The sequence below is a fragment of the Cetorhinus maximus genome, chromosome 26 (genome assembly GCF_964194155.1).
Source record: "Cetorhinus maximus chromosome 26, sCetMax3.hap1.1, whole genome shotgun sequence".
Lineage (NCBI taxonomy): Eukaryota > Metazoa > Chordata > Chondrichthyes > Lamniformes > Cetorhinidae > Cetorhinus > Cetorhinus maximus.
The window spans coordinates 12,356,764-12,376,536 of NC_135904.1; positions in this window are offsets into that span (position 1 = coordinate 12,356,764).

Here is a 19,773-nt window from a genome sequence, read left to right on the forward strand (position 1 = left end):
AGTATTTGGTAAGTGGTTAAGGTCTATTCTATTCCTAAGGTTTAAAATAGTATACAAATTGGTGGTGAAGTTAATAACATATGTAAAAAAGCAACATAAATAAGTGAATAGTATAATTAAGTAATTATTTAAAACACATGAAGGATAGCAGGACAGGTGATGTGTCAAGGCTGCAGCATGTGGGAGCTCCTAGATGCCGGTGTGATCCAGGGCAAACACGTCTGCAGCAAGTGTTTGTGGCTCGAAGAACTTGGCTCAGTCATTGAGCTGGAGGCTGAGCTGCAGACTCTGTAACACATCAGGGAGGGAGAAAGTTGCCTGGATGCTTTATACCAGGAGGCAGTCACACCACTTAGGATAGAGTCTTCTGATTTGGTCAGTGGCCAGAGACAGATGAGTGTGACTGCGAATGAGGGGACCCAGAGGGCAGGAGTGTCAGCCTCTGCAATTGTCTAACAGGTTTTAGGTTCTCTCGGCTTGTTTGGATGAGAGTGGGGGCTGCAGGGCGGGTGAACAAACTGACCATGGCACCATGGTACAGAAAGCCTTCAAGTGGGTGAACAAAAAGGAATGTAGTGGTAGCAGGGGACAGTATAGTGAGGGGGATTGAGACTGTTCTCTGCAGCAAAGAGCGAGAGTCTAGACGGCTGTGTTGCCTGGCCGGTGCCAGGGTTCGGGACATCTGCTCAGGGCTGGAGAGGAACTTGCATTGGGAGGGGAAGGATCCAGTTACCGTGGTCCATGGAGGTACCAACGAAATAGGTAGAACTAGGAAAGAAGTTCTGCACAGAACATATGAGGAGCTAGGCACTAAATTACAAAGCAGAACCTCAAAGGTTATAATCTCTTGATTATTATCTGAGCCACGTGCAAATTGGCATAGGATACATAAAATTAGAGAGATCAATACATGGCTCAAAGACTGGTGTGGGAGAAGGGGTTCCAATTTGTGCGGCACTGGTACCAATACAGGGGAAGGTGGGGGGTGTACTGTTGGGATGATCTACACCAGAACCATGCTGGGACCAGTGTTCTTGTGATCCACCTAACTAGGGAAGTAGAGAGGGTTTTAAACTAAACAGCGGGGGAAAGAGATAAATGTGGAAAGATGTGGTTTATCAAAGAGTAGAGGCAAGGTAAGAGAGGAAAATAGTAATATGGGAAATGAGGATCAGAGAATGGCAGGAAGGGGCAGAGAGGAAAATTCTAAGGATGCACCAACAATCAAGACTAGATATTACAAAGAGAACAAAAAGACAAACTAAAGGCTCTGTATCTGAATGTGCGTAGCATTCAGAACAAAGTAAACTAATTGATATCGCACATTGAAGTAAATAAATATGATCTGATAGCCATTACGGAGACGTGGCTGCAGGATGACGAGGATTGGACCCTGAATATTGAGGGGTATATGACATTCAAGAAGAATAGGAAGCTAGGTAAAGGTGGAGGGGTAGCACTGTTAATCAAGGATGTCATTGGTGCAATAGTTAGGGATGACCTTGGTTCAGGAGATCAGGATGTATAGTCGGTTTGGGTGGAGATGAGGAATATTAGGGGAAAGAAGTCACTAGTGGGAGTGGTCTACAGGCCACCTAACAGTAACCACATTGTAGGACAAAGTATATAAGAAGAAATATTAGTTCCTTGTGATAAAGGGATGGCAATAATCATGGGTGAATTTAATCTACATGTAAACTGGAAAAATTATATTGGCAGCAGTAGCCTGGATGAGAAGTTCATCGGATGCTTTCAAGATAGTTTCTTAGAGCAGCATATTGTGGATCCAACCAGAAAGCAGGTTATATTAGACTTGGTATTGCAACAGGAGGCCGCACAGAGACAGAAAAGTAATCTCAGTTCAGTTTGAGTGCAGTTGGTCAGCGTGTTCCAAGGTTGAAAGGAGTTGCAGCAGAAACAGCATAAGAGAGGGACAGATAGCAAGTCCCAAAATAAAGTTGGAAGCAGTGGCCAGCAGAAGCAGGACAGGAGAGGAAACTGCAAGGAGCAGGTTCCAAAAACCAAAGAAGAAAGTCCCCATAGAAAATGTCCCAAGAGACAGTTAAGTCAAAGGACCAGGACAGGAACCTGGAAAAGATCCTATTAAGTGAAGTTAAGAGTGAGGAGCAGAGAAAGGCTCCAAGCTTAAGGGGATAAGTTACAGGACACAGATTTAATGCAATATAGGCTTGTGAGAAGCCAGAAGATCCATGGAGACAGCTAAAGATCTGTAACTCTTTACGATGGACATGTGAAGCAGTTGTGTTCTATTGGCATGGCTGAGCATTTGAGAGAGAGTGCGTAGAAGGAAGCTTGAATGCACGTGGCGTGGAGAGGGACATCAGAAGGAGAGTTCGAAACCCTGGAGGTGGACCCTTGTGGAAGGTATCTGAGAGAAAGCACTGGTTTGGGAGAAGATTCCAAAGTGAGTTCTTCGAGAGTGGAGATTGGAAACCCTTGAATGAAAGATGGAGTTCAGTGAGACTGGTTGGCTCACAGTGTGACAAGCGTCTGGGGGGAGTTGATGAAAGATCCATAGCATACGTTTGGGGTGGCATCTATCTCTTGGTTTCAAAGTGTGGTTTGTCTGACCACAGGTCACCTATTTGTTTACATGAACTGTGAACTTACTGTGAACATTAGAGTATAAATAGCTCTTGTAGCTTGTGTTATCCTTACAAATCTGTATATATCTGTAAAGGTATAGTTGTGGGTGAAGCAGTATTGTAATATAGTGCATCTTTTCCTGTTTAATAAATGTTTATTTTTTCGTTAAAAGTTCATCAGCCTGTGACTGTTCAGTAGCCATTCTCCACATATCTAAACAAAAAATAAAAGTTAGGATCTATCAAGCCAGGTTCCACCCTAGGATCTGACTTGTTCAGTAGTAACATCAGGGATCATAACAAAATATCCCCATAGAGCTGGCCTGAAGAGGCATCTACAAAGCAGTCACCAGAACCATTCCAAAGGGATAGTGCCCCATCTAAATACCTTGCCTGAAAGAGGGCTCTCCTTCCCACTCCAACAATGTGAGTTCTCCGGTGACCCAGATGTCGCAGACCATCTGATTGAATCCCTGGAATGTGCTAACTGGGCCAGATGGGAAGTGACAACAAAGCAATTGGACTTCACCTGCTTAAGTCAAAAATGTTGGAGAGTCCTAAGCCACCTCGGTGCAGCACAGCAACCATTACCGCCAAGCCATCCATCTGTAAATGCCACTTGGGTAGTGAGCCTTCTCCTCACATGGGAAAGGCAGCACTGGCAAAAAGAGTAAAGAAGACAATCTGGAGCGAGGCGGAGATCCTTCCATCAGCAGCACAATTCCAGATCAGAATCCTTCACCGCCCTGGAGTTGGACAAAGTTCTACAAACCATCAAGCTGGGCACTGCTGCTGGTTATGACAACTTACTCTCTGAGTTCCTAAAACACCTTGGCCCATGGGCCTGATCCTGGTTAGTCCAATTCCTTAGATGGGTCATATGAGAGGGAAAACCGCCAAAATAATGGCACATGTCTGAAGTCATCGGCCTCCCTAAACCGGGCAAAGAACCAATATTACCATCAAACTACTGGCCAATATCCCTGTTTATCGGTATGCTTCAAGGTAATAAAGCACCTAATCCTTCAGCAGATCAAGTCAGAAGTGGAGAACCTCCTGAGTGTGGACCAAATCGGCTTTCAACAAGGAAGAAGTACAAATGACCAGGTCCTCACATTAACCACTTTCATGACAATGGCTTTCAAAGGAATCTTAAAACAGGGGCAATTTTCCTTAACCTCACTGCAGAGTATGATACAGTTTGGCACATTGGCCTGGGTTCCTGCCACCATTGAACTGCTTCTCTGGGACAGATGGTTCCGACTAAATCTGGATGACAAGATGAGCGCCTGGAGAAAACAGACAAATGGGCTGTCCAGAGGTCTGTCTTAGCCCTGAACCTGTTCAACTTTATACCAACAACTTACCCCCAATCCAGTCCAGAAGGTTTTCTTTGCAGCTGACATGGGCTGTGGCACACAGGCTCAGGTTTTCTTTGAGCTGGAAGACACACTAAACAACAATATTACAAAGCTGGCCAACTACTGAAGATATCTTGCCTAAAACCGAGCAACAATAAAACAGTCTCTCGCATATTCCGTCTTCGCAATGCCAGTTCAGTTAAGAGGGAACTGAACATCACTTGGATGGCCAGAGACTGAAGCACGATTCCCACCCTGTTTCTCTAGGTGTCATCCTTTACAGAACCCTCACTTACAGACAGCATCTCATCAAGACTGCAGAAAAAATTAAAACCCGCAACAACCTCCCCACTAAACTGATCAGTACCTCATGGGGATCACAGGCCAAGATCCTAAAGACCTCTGCTCTTGCCATCATTTACTTAACTGCAGAATACCGTGTGCCAGTATGGTACTAATCTGCCCACACCAAACTTATCGATGTGCAACTCAACTCAACAATGCACATCATCACAGATACTCTTCGACCAACTCACCTCCCCGGCTCCCAGTCCTGAGCAATGCTGCCCCCTGCACACCCTGCCTCCACTCCCACATCAGGTGGGTAATTGTAACAGGCATATTACTGGAGAAGGTCAACTCCAACCCAAACCTGCCCTTATTCAAGGACAACATCCAAGCCACCAGCAGCAGGCCTTGCCTCATGCCACCCCATATGGCTAAACCCACCATGCCGAGGAGAACCAGCTGAAGACCCATGGCAGGAGAAAACATCCAACAGAAACCACTCTCATATTGTAGACCCTACTGCTCGTCTGCCCGGCTTTGATCTCCCACAGTGACAGTGGGCCCTTTTAATCCATTTCCAAGGTCTCTGTGCAGCCACCTAACATCAGTAGGGTGCCCAAGATCATCCAGGCTGCAGCTGTTGCGCAGTCCAAACAATGACTCATATTGTTGAGGAGTGTCCAATGACTAAGCTTGAAGGCGAGCTTAACAAACTCCATCTAGCCACTGACAAGGCTATCGCTTGGCTCTGTTACTATGCATACGCTAAATAAATACTACACCCTGATAAATTTAAGCACAGTTAATGCGGATTCATGAGAAATCTTCATTCCTTCACTGAATTGGTAATTGTGAACAGTCAGTGGCCTGCAAATCTAGGATCAGATTAAACATTTGGGGATACCTCTTTCACAAGCTGTTTGGTGTACTTTATTTTTGATTGAAATCCTTGAGTTACATGTTAATGAAGAGATGCCATAATCTTGATAAAGGATGAAAATAATTTAAAATAGCAAATGAATTGAAGAAATTCTTGATATTCACTGCTAAAATACTTCAGTTTAGGTGGAAACTCAGTCTGAACATGTGTATAATAACAACTAGTAAATTCAGGAATTCATGGTTCACTGGGATAGGGCTGTAGAGTTTGTTCTGCAATTTTAAGAACAAAAATAGTTGTATTTCTATAGCATCTTTCACAACCTCAGGAATCCCAAAGCATTTAGACAATGAAAATACTTTTTGAAGTATAATAACAGTTATAGGATACAAGGCCACAAATACTGTATAGCCAGCTCCCACAAATAGCAATATGATAATGACTAGATTTCTGTTTTAGTGATGTTGATTGAGGAATAAATATTGGCCAGGGCAACAAGGTGTACTTCCCCACTTTAAAATAGTTTCATGGGATCTCTAACGTCCACCTGAGAGGGCAAACAGGCCCTCCCTTGGTTTAACATCTCACCTGAAAGACAGCACCTCCAACAGTGCAGCACTCCTGCAGTATTGCACTGGGCATGTCAGCCTAGACTTGATGCTCAAGCCTCTGGAGTGGGTCTTGAATCCACAAGCTTCTGATCCAGAGGCTAGAGTGTCACTTACTGAGCTAGGCTCAATAAATTCTGTTATGACACGCAATTTATGACACCTTGCATTTATACCCTGCTTCTCTGTACAGGAAGATCTTTCAAAATGCTTGACAGTAATAAATAAATGGATACAATGTGCACCAAATGTTTTGAAAAAGAAGAAAGACAAGAGGCTGGGATGGAGAACAAATAGCACGGTTGAAGAGGAGGTTTTGAAAGTAGTTAGTAAAATAAGCAGGCCCAGTAGAGAGTTTCAGAAGGCAAGAGATTAGTGGCTGAATGAGTGACCACTGACATTGGAGCCAGGGAGCAAAGGTTGAGAAGTCTTTTTCGAGGATTGAACCGTGTGTGGGAAATCATGAAGGTAGGTTGGTATGAATCTATGGAGACACATAGAGAATTTGTGGAGCTTGACTTTGATTATTTATGAATGGAGCAAAACCTGTTGTGGATTGGACTGTGATCATTTTAACAAGGCACATGGTAACTGCCTTTTAGTATATTTTAAAATAAAAGGACATCTAGGAAGCCACTGTAAACCTAGCTTGTGTGATGATCCTATAGCAGGCTGTGATAGCGTCTGGGAGTTAGGGAAAGGACAGTGCCTCAAAGATCAACAGTCAAAAAGCAAAAGCTGAACATTTCAGTACAAATTGAATTGTACAGAATGCACAACACAGAGACAGGTCATTCAGCACAACTGGGCCATACCAGTGATTGTTCCCAATACAAACCCAGTCCCATCCCTCTCATCTAAACTTATCAGCAAATCTTTATATCCCTTTCTCATTATACACAATGTTATTCTGTATTCAAAGGTGCACAACCAGGAACAAGAGGCACTAATATCTCTTAGCAAATTCAAAGAATGTCATATCCAAGCTCCAACAATACAGAGCAGCAAAAGACACAAAGGCATGACAATGCAGGCACAGGATTTAAAGAGTTTAAGGCTCTGTAACAAGTAAGAATGAAATATAGAGTTAATTATACTGTACTATTTTATACCATATTTCAACCTCAGCATTTTTTTTTCAATACATTAGTGACAGGTAAATGAAGCTGCCACTGAGCGGCATACATGTATAAGTGACTCTGTGAATTATTGTGGATGATTTGCAGATAACAGGAAATATTTTTTTTTATTCATTCCCGGGATGTGGGCTTCGCTGGATGGGCCAGCATTTATTGTCCATCCCTAGTTGCCCTTGAGAAGGTGGTGGTGAGCTGCCTTCTTGAACCGCTGCAGTCCATGTGGTGTAGGTACATCCACAGTGCTGTTACGAAGGGAGTTCCAAGGTTTTTACTGAGCGACAGTGAAAGAACAGTGATATATTTCCAAGTCAGGATGATGAGTGACTTGGGGGGAACCTTCCAGGTGGTGGTGCTCCCATCCACCTGCTGCCCTTGTCCTTCTAGATGGTAGTGGTCATGGGTTTGGAAGGTGCTGTCGAAGGAGCCTTGGTGAATTCCTGCAGTGCATCTTGTAGATGGTACACACTGCTGCTACTGTGCATCGGTGTTGGAGGGAGTGAATGTTTGTGGATGTGGTGCCAATCAAGCAGGCTGCTTTGTCCTGGATAGTGTCAAGCTTCTTGAGTGTTGTTGGACCTGCACTCATCCAGGCAAGTGGAAAGTATTCCATCACACTCCTGACTTGTGCCTTGTAGATGGTGGACAGGCTTTGGGGAGTCAGGAGGTGAGTTACTCTCTGCAGGATTCCTAGCTCCTGACCTGCTCTTGTCGCCACAGTATTAATATGGCTAGTCCAGTTCAGTTTCTGGTCAATGGTAACCCCCAGGATGTTGATAGTGGGGGATTCAGCAATGGTAATGCACCATTGAATGTCAAGGGGTGATGGTTGGATTCTTTCTTGTTGGAGATAGTCACTGCCCGGCACTTGTGTGGTGTGAATGTTACTTGCCACTTGTCAGCCCAAGCCTGGATATTGTCCAGGTCTTGCTGCATTTGGACATGGACTGCTTCAGTATCTGAGGAGTCGTGAATGGTGCTGAACATTGTGCAATCATCAGCGAACATCCCCATTCCTGACCTTAAAATGGAAGGAAGATCATTGATGAAGTGGCTGAAGATGGTTGGGCCTAGGAGACTATCCTGAGGAACTCCTGCACTGATATCCTGGAACTGAGATGATTGACCTCAAACAACCACAACCATCTCCCTTTGTGCTAGGTGTGACTGCAACCAGCAGAGAGTTTTCCCCTTTCTTCCCATTGACTCCAGTTATGCCAGGGCTCCTTTGATGCCACACTCAGTAAAATGCTGCCTTGATGTCAAGGACAGTCACTCTCACCTCACCTCCAGAGTTCAGCTTTATTGTCCATGTTTGAACTGAGGCTGTAATGAGGTTAGGAGCTGAGTGGCCCTGCTGGAACCCAAACTGAGCGTAAGTGAGCAGTTTATTGCTAAGCAAGTGCCACTTGATAGCACTGTTGATGACCCCTTCCATCGCTTTACTGATGATCAAGAGTAGACTGACGGGGTGGTAAATGGCATGGTTGGATTTGTCCTGCCTTTTGTGTATAGGACATACCTGGGCAATTTTCCACATAGCCGGGTAAATATAGAAACATAGAAACTAGGAGCAGGAGTAGGCCATTCGGCTTTTCGAGCCTGCTCTGCCATTCATTATGATCATGGCTGATCGTCCAACTCAATAGCCGGCTCCCGCTTTCTCCCCATATCCTTTGATCCCTTTCACCCCAAGAGCTATATCCAACTCCTTAGACCATAAGACCATAAGACATAGGAGCAGAAATTAGGCCATTTGGCCCATCGAGTCTGCTCCGCCATTCAATCATGGCTGATAAGTTTCTCAACCCCATTCTCCCGCCTTCTCCCCGTAACCTTTGATCCCCTTACCAATCAAGAACCTATCTTTCTCCGTTTTAAATACACTCAATGACCTGGCCTCCACAGCCTTCTGTGGCAATGAATTCCATAGATTCACCACTCTCTAGCTAAAGAAGTTTATCCTCATCTTTGTTCTAAAAGGTCTTCCCTTTACTCTGAGGCTGTGCCCTCGGGTCCTAGTCTCTCCTACTAATGGAAACATCTTCCCCACGTCCACTCTATCCAGGCCCCTCAGTATTCTGTAAGTTTCAATCAGATCCCCCCTCATCCCTCTAAACTCCATCAAGTAGAGACCCAGAGTCCTCAAACGTTCCTCATATGTTAAACCTTTCATTCCAGGGATCATTCTCGTGAGCCTCCTCTGGACCCCCTCCAGGGCCAGCACACCCCCCCCCCCGAGATACAGGGCCCAAAACTGCCCACAACACTCCAAATGTGGTCTGACCAGAGCCCCACAAAGCCCCAGCAGCACATCCCTGCTTTTATACTCCAGTCCTCTCGAAACAATGCCAACATTGCATTTGCCTTCCTAACCACCAACTCAACCTGCAAGTTAACCTTAAGAGAATCCTGGACTAGGACTCCCAAGTCCCCCTGCACTCCAGACCTCTGAATTCTCTCCCCATTCAGAAAATAGTCTATGCCTTTATTCTTCCAACCAAAGTGCACGACCTCACACTTCCCCTTCTTGAAAACATACAATGTTTTGGCCTCAACTATTTTCTGTGGTAATGAATTCCACAGGCTCACCACTCTCTGGGTGAAGAAATTTCTCCTCATCTCAATCCTAAGTGGTCTACCCCGTATCCTCAGACTGTGACCTCTGATTCTGGACTCCCCCACCATCGGGAACATCCTTCCTGCATCTACCCTGTCTAGTCCTGTTAGAATTTTATAGGTTTCTATGAGATCCCCCCTCATTCTTCTGAACTCCAGCGAATATAATCCTAACCAACTCAATCTCTCCTCATATGTCAGTCCCGCCATCCCAGGAATCAGTTGGGTAAACCTTCGCTGCATTCTATAGCAAGTACATCCTTCCTCAGATAAGGAGACCAAAACTGCACACAATATTCCAGGCGTGGTCTCACCAAGGCCCTGGTACAATTGCAGCAAGACATCCCTGTTCCTGAACTTGGATCCTCTGGCTATGAAGGCCAACATACCATTTGCCTTCTTTACCGCCTGCTGCACCTGCATGCTTACCTTCAGCGACTGGTGTACGAGAACACCCAGGTCTTGTTGCACATTCCCTTCTCTCAATTTATAGCCATTCAGATAATAATCTGCCTTCCTGTTTTTGCCACCAAAGTGGATAACCTCACATTTATCCACATTATACTGCATCTGCCATGCATTTGCCCAATCACTCCGCTTGTCCAAATCACACTGAAGCATCTCTGCATCCTCCTCACAGCTCACCCTCCCACCCAGCTTTGTGTCATCTGCAAATTTGGAGACATTACATTTAGTTCCCTCATCTAAATCATTAATATATATTGTGAATAAAAGGGGTCCCAGCACCGATCCTTGCGGTACCTCACTAGTCACTGCCTGCCAACCGGAAAAAGACCCATTTATTCCTACCCTTTGTTTCCTGTCTGCCAACCGGTTTTCTATCCATCTCAATACACTACCCCCAATCCCATGCGCTTTAATTTTACACACCAATCTCTTATGTGGGACTTTGTCGAAAGACTTCTTTGTCGAAAGTCCAAATAAACCACATCCACTGGCTCCCCCTCATCAACTCTACTAGTTACATCCAATGCCAGTGTTGTAGCTGTACTGGAACAGCTTGGCTAGGGGCGCGGCAAGTTCTGGAGCACAAGGTTTTGTACTATTGCTGGAATATTGTCAGGCCCATAGCCTTTGCACTATCCAGTGCCTTCAGTCATTTCGTGATATCACTTGGAGTGAATCAATGTGGCTGAAGACAGGCATCTGTGATTCAGCGGACCTCCGAAGGAAGCCAAGATGGATCATCCACTCAGCACTTCTGACTGAAGATTGTTAGGAATGCTTCAGCCTTAGTTTTTGCACTGATGTGCTGGGCTCCCCCATCATTGAGGATGGGGATGGTTGTGGAGCCTCGTCCTCCAGTGAGTTGTTTAATTGTCCACCACTATTCACGATTGGATATGGCAGGACTGCAGAGCTTAGATCTGATCCCTTGGTTGTGGGATCGCTTAGCCCTGTCTATCACTTGCTGCTTATGCTGTTTGGCACTCATATAGTCCTGTATTGTAGCTTCACCAGGATGACATCTCATTTTTTGGTATGCCAGGTGCTGCTCCTGGCATGCCCTCCTGCACTCTTCATTGCAGAGCGATTAAAATCAGGGATGCACAAGAGACCAAAATTGGAGGAGTGCAGATACCTCTAAGGGTTGAGGGGCTGAGAGAGATTACAGACATATAGAGTGGAAGAAAGGATGGAGCAATTTGAAAACAAGGATGAGAATTTTAAAACTGAGGCATTGCTCAAGCAGGAACCAATATAGGTCAGTGAACAGAGGGGTGATGGATGAAGGGAGATTTCTTTATTTAATTATTTCTGATGAGCCAAGCCATTTTGAAACATTGAAATAATCTAATTTTTATCCCTTGGTGATTCATCTTCTTTAGGATTAGCTGAGACATTGAAATACTTATCCAGAAGGACGTACTTTGTTTTCTTATAATTGTTGGATGATGTGCTGTTGCTTTGTCAAGCAACAGCCTAACATATCAGAACCACACCCAGTGTTCCGGATTCCTTCATCACCATTCTGGATATGTTCTGTCCCACTGGCATGATAGACCCACCAGAGGTGGTGTCACAGTGGTACACAGTCAGGAAGGAGAACGCTCATCGTTGACTCTGGACTACAAGAAGTCTCATGGCATCAGGTCAAACACGGGCAAGGATTTGCAGAGCTATGCGTAAAAGAGCGAAGTAGTGGTTGTGGTTGTTGGAGGTCAGTCATCTCAGCTCCAGTACATCACCACAGGAGTTCCTCAGGGTAGTGTCCTCAGCCCAACCGTCTTCAGCTGCTTCATCAATGACCTTCCTTCCATCATAAGGTCAGAAGTAGGGATGTTCGCTGATGATTGCATAATGTTCAGCACCATTCGCAACTCCTCAGATACTGAAGCAGTCCATGTCCAAATGCAGCAAGACGTGGACAATATCCAGGCTTGAGCTGACAAGTGGCAAGTAATATTCGCACCACACAAGTGTCAGGCAATGACCATCACCAACAAGAGAGAATCCAGCCATCATCCCTTGATATTCAATGGCATTACCATCACTAAATCCCCCATTATCAACATTCTGGGGGTTACCATTGACCAGAAACTGAACTGGACTAGCCATATAAATACTGTGGCTACAACAGCAGGTCAGAGGCTAGGAATCCTGCAGAGAGTAACTCACCACTGACTCCCCAAAGCCGGTCCACCATCTGCAAGGCACAAGTCAGGAGTGTGATGGAATACTCCCCACTTGCCTGGATGAGTGCAGCTCCCACAACACTCAAGAAGCTTGTCATGTCCAGGACAAAGCAGCCCATATGATTGGCATCACATCCACAAATATTCACTGTCTCTACCACTGACACACAGTCACAGCAGTGTGTACCATCTACAAAATGCACTGCAGAAATTCACCAAGAATCCTTTGACAGCACCTTCCAAATCCATTACCATTACCACCTAGAAGGACAAGGGCAGCAGATAGATCGGAACACCACCACGTGGAAGTTCCCCTCCAAGTCACTCACCAACCTGACTTGGAAATATATCGCCATTCCTTCACTGCTGCTGGGCCAAAATCCTGGAACTCCCTCCCTAACAACACTGTGGGTGTACCTACACCACATGGACTGCTGCGGTTCAAGAAGGCAGTTCACCACCAACTTCTCAAGGGCAACTAGGGATGGGCAACAAATGCTGGCCCTGCCAGCGAGGCCCACATCCCATGAATGAGTAAAAAAAAATATTTGGATAGCTTTTCCAAAGAGCTGGCACAGGCACAGGCTCAATGGGCTGAATTACCTCTTGTGCTGTATTGTTCAATGAAATGACATCCCATTGTTATCATTAAATTGCATTGATAAAACTCAACACATGGGTAGTGGGAAATTGTCAGGTTCTTACAGTTTAACTTCTAGATGGTATCCAAATTACAATGACCCATTTCAAAAAGGGAATCATTAGTTAATATGTACAAAAGGCTGATGGTGCAGGGCAAAAAGAAATGGTAATGGGACAAGTAAAGAAACAAAAGTTGGGTCTTGGGCTGTTTTACTTTTTTTTATTCGTTTACGGGATGTGGGTGTCACTGGCTAGGCTGGCATTTATTGCTCATCCCTAATTGCCTTTGAGAAGGCGGTGGTGTGCTCCCTTCTTGAACCGCTACTGACCCTGTGGTGTAGGTACACCCACAGTGCTGTTAGGGAAGGAGTTCAAGGATTTTGACCCAGCGACAGCGAAAGAACGGTGATATATTTTCAAGTCAGGGTGGTGAGTGGCTTGGAGGGGAACTTCCAGGTGGTGATGTTCCCATGTATCTCTGCCCTTGCCCTTCTAGATGGTAGTGGGTATGGGTTTGGAAGGTGCTGCCTAAGGAGCCTTGATGAGTTGCTGCAGTTGCATCTTGTAGATGGTACACACTGCTGCCACGGTGTTGGTGGTGGAGGGAGTGAATGTTTGTGGAAGGGGTGCCAATCAAGCGGGCTGCTTTGTCCTGGATGGTGTCAAGCTTCTGGAGTGTTGTTGGAGCTGCACTCATCCAGGTAAGTCGGGAGTATTCCATCACACTCCTGACTTGTGCCTTGTAGGTGGTGGACAGGCTTTGCGGAGTCAGGAGGTGAGTTACCCACCGCATAATTCCAAGCCTCTGACCTGCTTTTGTAGCCACAGTATTGATATGGTTAGTCCAGTTCAGTTTCTGGTCAATGGTAACCCCCAGGATGTTGATAGTGGGGGGTTCAGCAATAGTAATGCCATTGAATATCAAGGGGCGATGGCTTGATTTTCTCTTGTTGGAGGCGTTCATTGCCTGGCACTTGTATGCCACTTATCAGCCCAAGCCTGGATATTGTCCAGGTCTTGCTGCATTTGGACATGGACTGCTTCAGTATCTGAGGAGCCATGAATCGTGCTGAACATTGTGCAATCATCAGCGAATATCCCCACTTCTGACCTTATGATGGAAAGAAGGTCATTGATGAAGCAGCTGTCGATGGTTGGGTCTGGGACATTACCCTGAGGAACTCCTGCAGAGATGTCCTGGAACTGAGATGATTGACCTTCAACAATGACAGCCATCTTTCCATGTGTAACTCCAACCAGCAAAGAGTGTTCCCCCGATTCTCATTGACTCCAGTTTTGCTAGGGCTCCTTGATGCCACACTCAGTCAAATGCTGCCTTGATGTCAAGGGAGTAACTCTCACCTCACCTCTGGAGTTCAGCTGTTTTGACCATGTTTGAACCAAGGCTGTAATGAAGCTGCTATATAAATAGAAGGTGATGAAGCTTGAAGCCAAAAAACACACAGTGAGCCAAAGGCAGAAAGAGGCCATATAGGCTGGAACAACAAAAATATTTCTTGGAATTGCATGGCATTAATCCAAATTGTGTAGCATTTTTATACAGTGATATTTATTAATTTACCAAAGCTGTAAAACTAACCTTAAGCAAACATGACTCTCCTTTATTGGATAAGTATGTTGAAGTGCTCATTATATTCCAGTTCCTTTAAAATAACAATAACACAGCAATAATCAGGAACCACAGAAAAGAACAATTCTGCTTGAAATTTTTGACACTTGTCTGTTGTTGGATCCCGATGAACTGAGAACCGTAGAATAATCGAGTACAAATAGAGGTAATTGGGACCATCGTGCCAATGCTATCCAGTTAGTCTTACCCCCTTGCCTTACTCCATGATCCTGTATATTTAGAAGTGTTTAACCTGTTCTGCTTTGAAAGTTTTTATTGAATCAGCTTCCCCTGCCCTTTCAGATAATGTTTTCCAGATCACAACATCTCGCTGAGTGAAAGAACATTCTCCTCATCTCCTCTCTGGTTCTTTTGTAAAATTCTCTTAAATCTTGTCCTCTTTGGTCCCCCCCGCCGCCCCGACCCCCCACCACCCCACACACACCATCACCACTGAAAACAATGTATTTAATCATATTAAAAAGCTTGCCCACTCTTTTATTTTCTGAATCTGGAGAAAGGCCCAAAGTGAAAATGTAAACTCGTGTTTTATCTGTACAGATATTGGCCAACCTGCTGAGGAATCCAGCACTTTCTATTATTGTCTCAGATATCCAGCATCTGCAGGATTTTGCTTTTTAATTGGAATTGGTAGTTACAATACTCTTGGTATCACGAACATGGAGCAGGCTTAATGGAGTAGCTGGTCTTTTCCTGCCTTGCATTTTTGTATGGCCGTGCGTTCTTTCTTTTCAACTAAAATACTGAAGCCATTGGAGTAGATGCCATAATGTCATCTCTTTGCCCCTTCAGTATCTCCCACTGAAGTTTTTTTTTATTCGTTCATAGGATGTGAGCGTCGCTGGTAGACCAGCATATATTGCCCATCCCTAATTGCCCTTGAGAAGGTGGTGGTGAGCTGCCTTCTTGAACCACTGCAGTCCCTGTGGTTTAGGTACATCCAGAGTGCAGTTAGGGAGGGAGTTCCAGGATTTTGACCCAGTGACAGTGAAGGAACAGCGATATATTTCCAAGTCAGGATGGTGAGTGGCTTGGAGGGGGAACTTGTTCCCATGCATCTGCTTCCCTTGTCCTTCTAGATGGCAGTGGTCGTGAGTTTGGAAGGTGCTGTCTATGAAGGCTTGGTGAGTTCCTACAGTACATCTTGTTGATGGTACACACTGCTGCCACTGTACATCGGTGGTGGAGGGAGAGAATGTTTGTGGATGGGGTGACAAGCAAGCAGGCTGCTTTGTCCTTGATGGTGTCAAGCCTCTTGAGTGTTGTGGGAGCCGCACTCATCCAGGCAAGTGGGGAGTATTCCATCACACTCCTGACTTGTGCCTTGTAGATGGTGGACAGGCTTTGGGGAGTCAGGAGGTGAGTTACTCACCACAGGATTCCCCATCTCTAACCTGCTCTTGGAGCCACAGTATTAATATGGCTAGTCCAGTTCAGTTTCTAGTCAATGGTAATCCCCAGGATGTTGATAGTGGGGGATTCAGTGATGGTAATGCCATTGATAGTCAAGGGGTGATGGTTAGATTCACTCCTGTTGGAGATGGTCTGACACTTGTGTGATATGAATGTTACTTGCCACTTCTCAGTCCAAGCCTGGATATTGTCCAGGTCTTGCTGCATTTGGACATGGACTGCTTCAGTATCACAAATGGTGCTGAGCTTTGTGCAATCATCAGCGAACATCCCTATTTCTGACCTTACGATGGTGATTGATGAAGCAGCTGAAGATGGCTGGGTCTAGGACACTAGCCTGAGGAACTCCTGTAGTGATGTCCTGGAACTGAGATGACTGACTTCCAACAACCACAACCATCTTCCTTTGTGCTGGGTATGATTCCAACCAATGACTCTGAACAGACTAGAGGTAACCTCAATAAATAATTAGTAAGGAGATAATATTCCCATCCAGATTCAATTCTAATTCATTTCATTTAATGAATGAATGAATCATAGATTTTTTTCATTCATTCACAGGCTGCTGCAAAAGACTAATGTAGTTGAGAAATAAATGGATTATACCCTTCGCTCATGGCAAAATTCCAAACCCACACCCAGCGTTGATGGACATGGGAAAAGGGTCCATTCAATTTCAGGAAGGGGCTGAAGATATGGGTGCTGCCAAACCACTACCCACTAATCTCCATCTCCGTTTTTGACAAGAAATGTTCTGATGAGATGGGCTTTGTGTTAAATTGACACCTGCAGTACTCCAGAAATGGAGAGCAATGCTAAGACTTCCACTGGGATCTCCTTGACTTGCACTATATTTTAGAGCTTCTGTCTCTTGACCAATAGTGATGGTGTCCAAATTGACACCTGCCAGGAATACTGAATCATGCAGGTTACATCAGAAGGTCAATTAATATCCCCATTCCAGCAATGAGTGGGATCTCCATTGGTAATCCTAAAGAAATGTGTCCAGCTCAACTGAGATCTATAACAATGGATCTGACTCCTCGGCAAACCAATATGGATTCCAGCGAATAGCCGCTTAAGGAAAGAACTTGCATTCATGTAGCATCTTTCACATCCACAGGACATCCCAAAGTGCTTTACAGCCAATGCTGAAATGCTGTCACTGTTTTAATTGGCAGCAGCCAATTCGTACACAGGAAGCTCCCCTGATAATCACCAGATATTCTAGGGTTTTTTTGTGATGTTGATTGAGGGATAAATATTGGCCAGGGGACCAGGAAAAACTCCCTGCTCTTTTTCTAAATCGTGCCCTGGGATCTATTACATCCATCTGAGGGCGGATAGGACTTCGGTTCAATGTCTCACCTGAATGACAGCACATCTAACAGTGCAGCAGTCTCCAAGCACAGCACTAGAAAATTAACGTAGGTTTTGTACTCAGCTCCCTTTGGTAAGGATCATTGTGCTCTTGGGATTGCACACGGGTTTCCTTACATTGAACTTTACCTGGATGACGCATTGTGCAGGAAAAATTAGAGCATGGGTCATGCTACCCCAGCCCACACATCTCATTGAGAGCAAGTTCTAGTGCACCACTGTCAGAGACTCCTGCAGAGTCTCGAACTGGGGGGTCATATTCTCAGAATAAAGGTGTCAGCCATTTAGGACTAAGATGAGCAGAAATTTCTTCTCACAGTTTGTGACTCTTTGAAATTCTGTATCCCAGAAGGCTGTCGATGTTCAGTCATTGAGCATATTCCAGAAGAAGATCAATAGATAATTGGGAATCAAGGAAATATGATGAGTTGAGGCTGAAGATCAGCCATCACCCTTATGAATGGTGGAGCAGATTCAGGGACCAGATGGCCTCCTCCTGCCCCTATTTCTTATGTTCTTGACATAGTATGTACGCGTCAGTTGCTGATGGTGGGAGAAGAAGAAACCTGAAAGTGGGTGTAAAAATAGAAAAACAAATTAATTTTGAAAAAAGTGAGCAAGCTGATAGAATAACAGATCTTTCCAGCACAATCACTTGGGTTTATCTAAGTCCTTGAAAGGCAATCTTACAGAGAGTGTAATATTAATTTTACCTTCAGATCCTTTAACAGGTCAATTAGCAGAATTTGTTTCTGTGATTCTGTAATCCTCCTAAACCCTTCTTTTGTTTTCTTTCTATTTCACTTGACACCCAGTTTGAGAATTCTTCCTGCTCATGGAAAATGTGATATTCCATCGTGTTTCCTTTTCATTTTCTGCTCTTCTTAAACATATTGGCCAATTGGCCTGTGGAAAGTGAGTCAGCACATGTCACCAGTAATAGGCAATAATAGGGCAGAATTTGACGTCCTGCGGGCGCATGCCCTACCCAATCGGGTGTAAAATCGCACAAGATGGCATCGGGCGAGCGTCCTGATGTCATTGCGCACTCGCGTGATATTTAGCTCGGCGGGCACCATGCCAGTCAAAAGCGTGCCCGCCAGCAGTTAAACGGGCAATCGAGCCCAATTAACAGCACAACTGAACAGGATTTTTTTGTGGCCCGTCCAACCTTATAGTTGGTGGATGGGCCAATCGGCCTGGCGGCCTTTACACTTTTCATGAAACCTCATCCAAGGGCGGGATGAAATCTCTGTTAGGAAATAAAATAGAAATGCTGTCCCCAGATATTTATTTTTATGAGGTATGCTTTCAGGTGCTTGATTGTGCTGCACGGACATTTTCTGCAGCTTTTTTATGCTTTGTTTTATTATTTCCAGGTCTGCAGCTCCCTGAGGCAGCTGTCCGCCTTCAGGGAGCTCTCTCACAGCGTTCACCCATGCTCGCGATGACCATCCTCTTCCAGCCCACCACCCTGGCAGCGCTGAGATTTTCAGCACACGTTTCACGCTGGCCGGCCATTAATTAGCCAGCCAACGTGAAATCGTGGTCGAGGGCTGATTGCGGCTGGGGCCCATTTCCCAACTGCTCCTGGGCCCAATTCAGGCCCATAAGTGTAAGGGAGGCCTGTTAGCATTCATTGGGTAAATTGCTGGTTAAAGATACCATGATAGAACATATAATTTAATATTAATGTCACCCACCCAATGGGAAACAGGTGTAACCAGACTTATTACCCCTTCTGATTTTATTTTCCATTAAAAAGGAATTGTTTTTCTATAGTGCCTTGCACAAGCTCAGGTGCTTTACAGTCAACAAAGTACTTTTTTGAAGTGTAGTTGCTGTTGTAAAAAACATGACAGCAAAATTTTTACACAGCAAGATCCCAAAAACATCAATGAAATAATGACCAGAAAATTGATTATTTTAATAATGTTGATTGGGAGATAAATATTGGCTAGGACACAAGCAAAAAATCCCTCTGTTCTTCTTTGAAATCCAGCCATGGGAACTGTTACATCCACTTAAGAGGGCAGATAAGGCCTCAATTTAACACCTCATTGACACTGTCAGCCCAGAGCTTTAGGTCCAAATTGCTGGAGTGGGACTTAAACACAAAACCATCAGACCCTGAGGTAAGAGTGCTACCACTGAGCCACAACTCATGCTGGTGACTCTGACTCAGTTGGCGGAAGCTGTTAAACAGTATGGCATTTCACGCTGTGATGGCATTGCACATACACCTGGTGTTCCTAATAAACATGCTGCATTGAAGGAAGAGGAATCTGACTGGGTCACTGTATAAGCTCCTTCACTTGGACTTCTTCCATTCACCAATTAACCTGTGCCTCTTAGATCTAACTACAGAGTCCACCATGTTCCAGAACTATTACCTTTCTCTGGTGTGATCCTCACTAAAGCTTCTTTTATTTTGTTCTTAGTGCTGCCCACAGCTTCCGATAGGCAGCCAGCAATGTACCAGCTCAATTCACCATGATACTGTATGATTGTGTTACTGGACTAATAATCTTG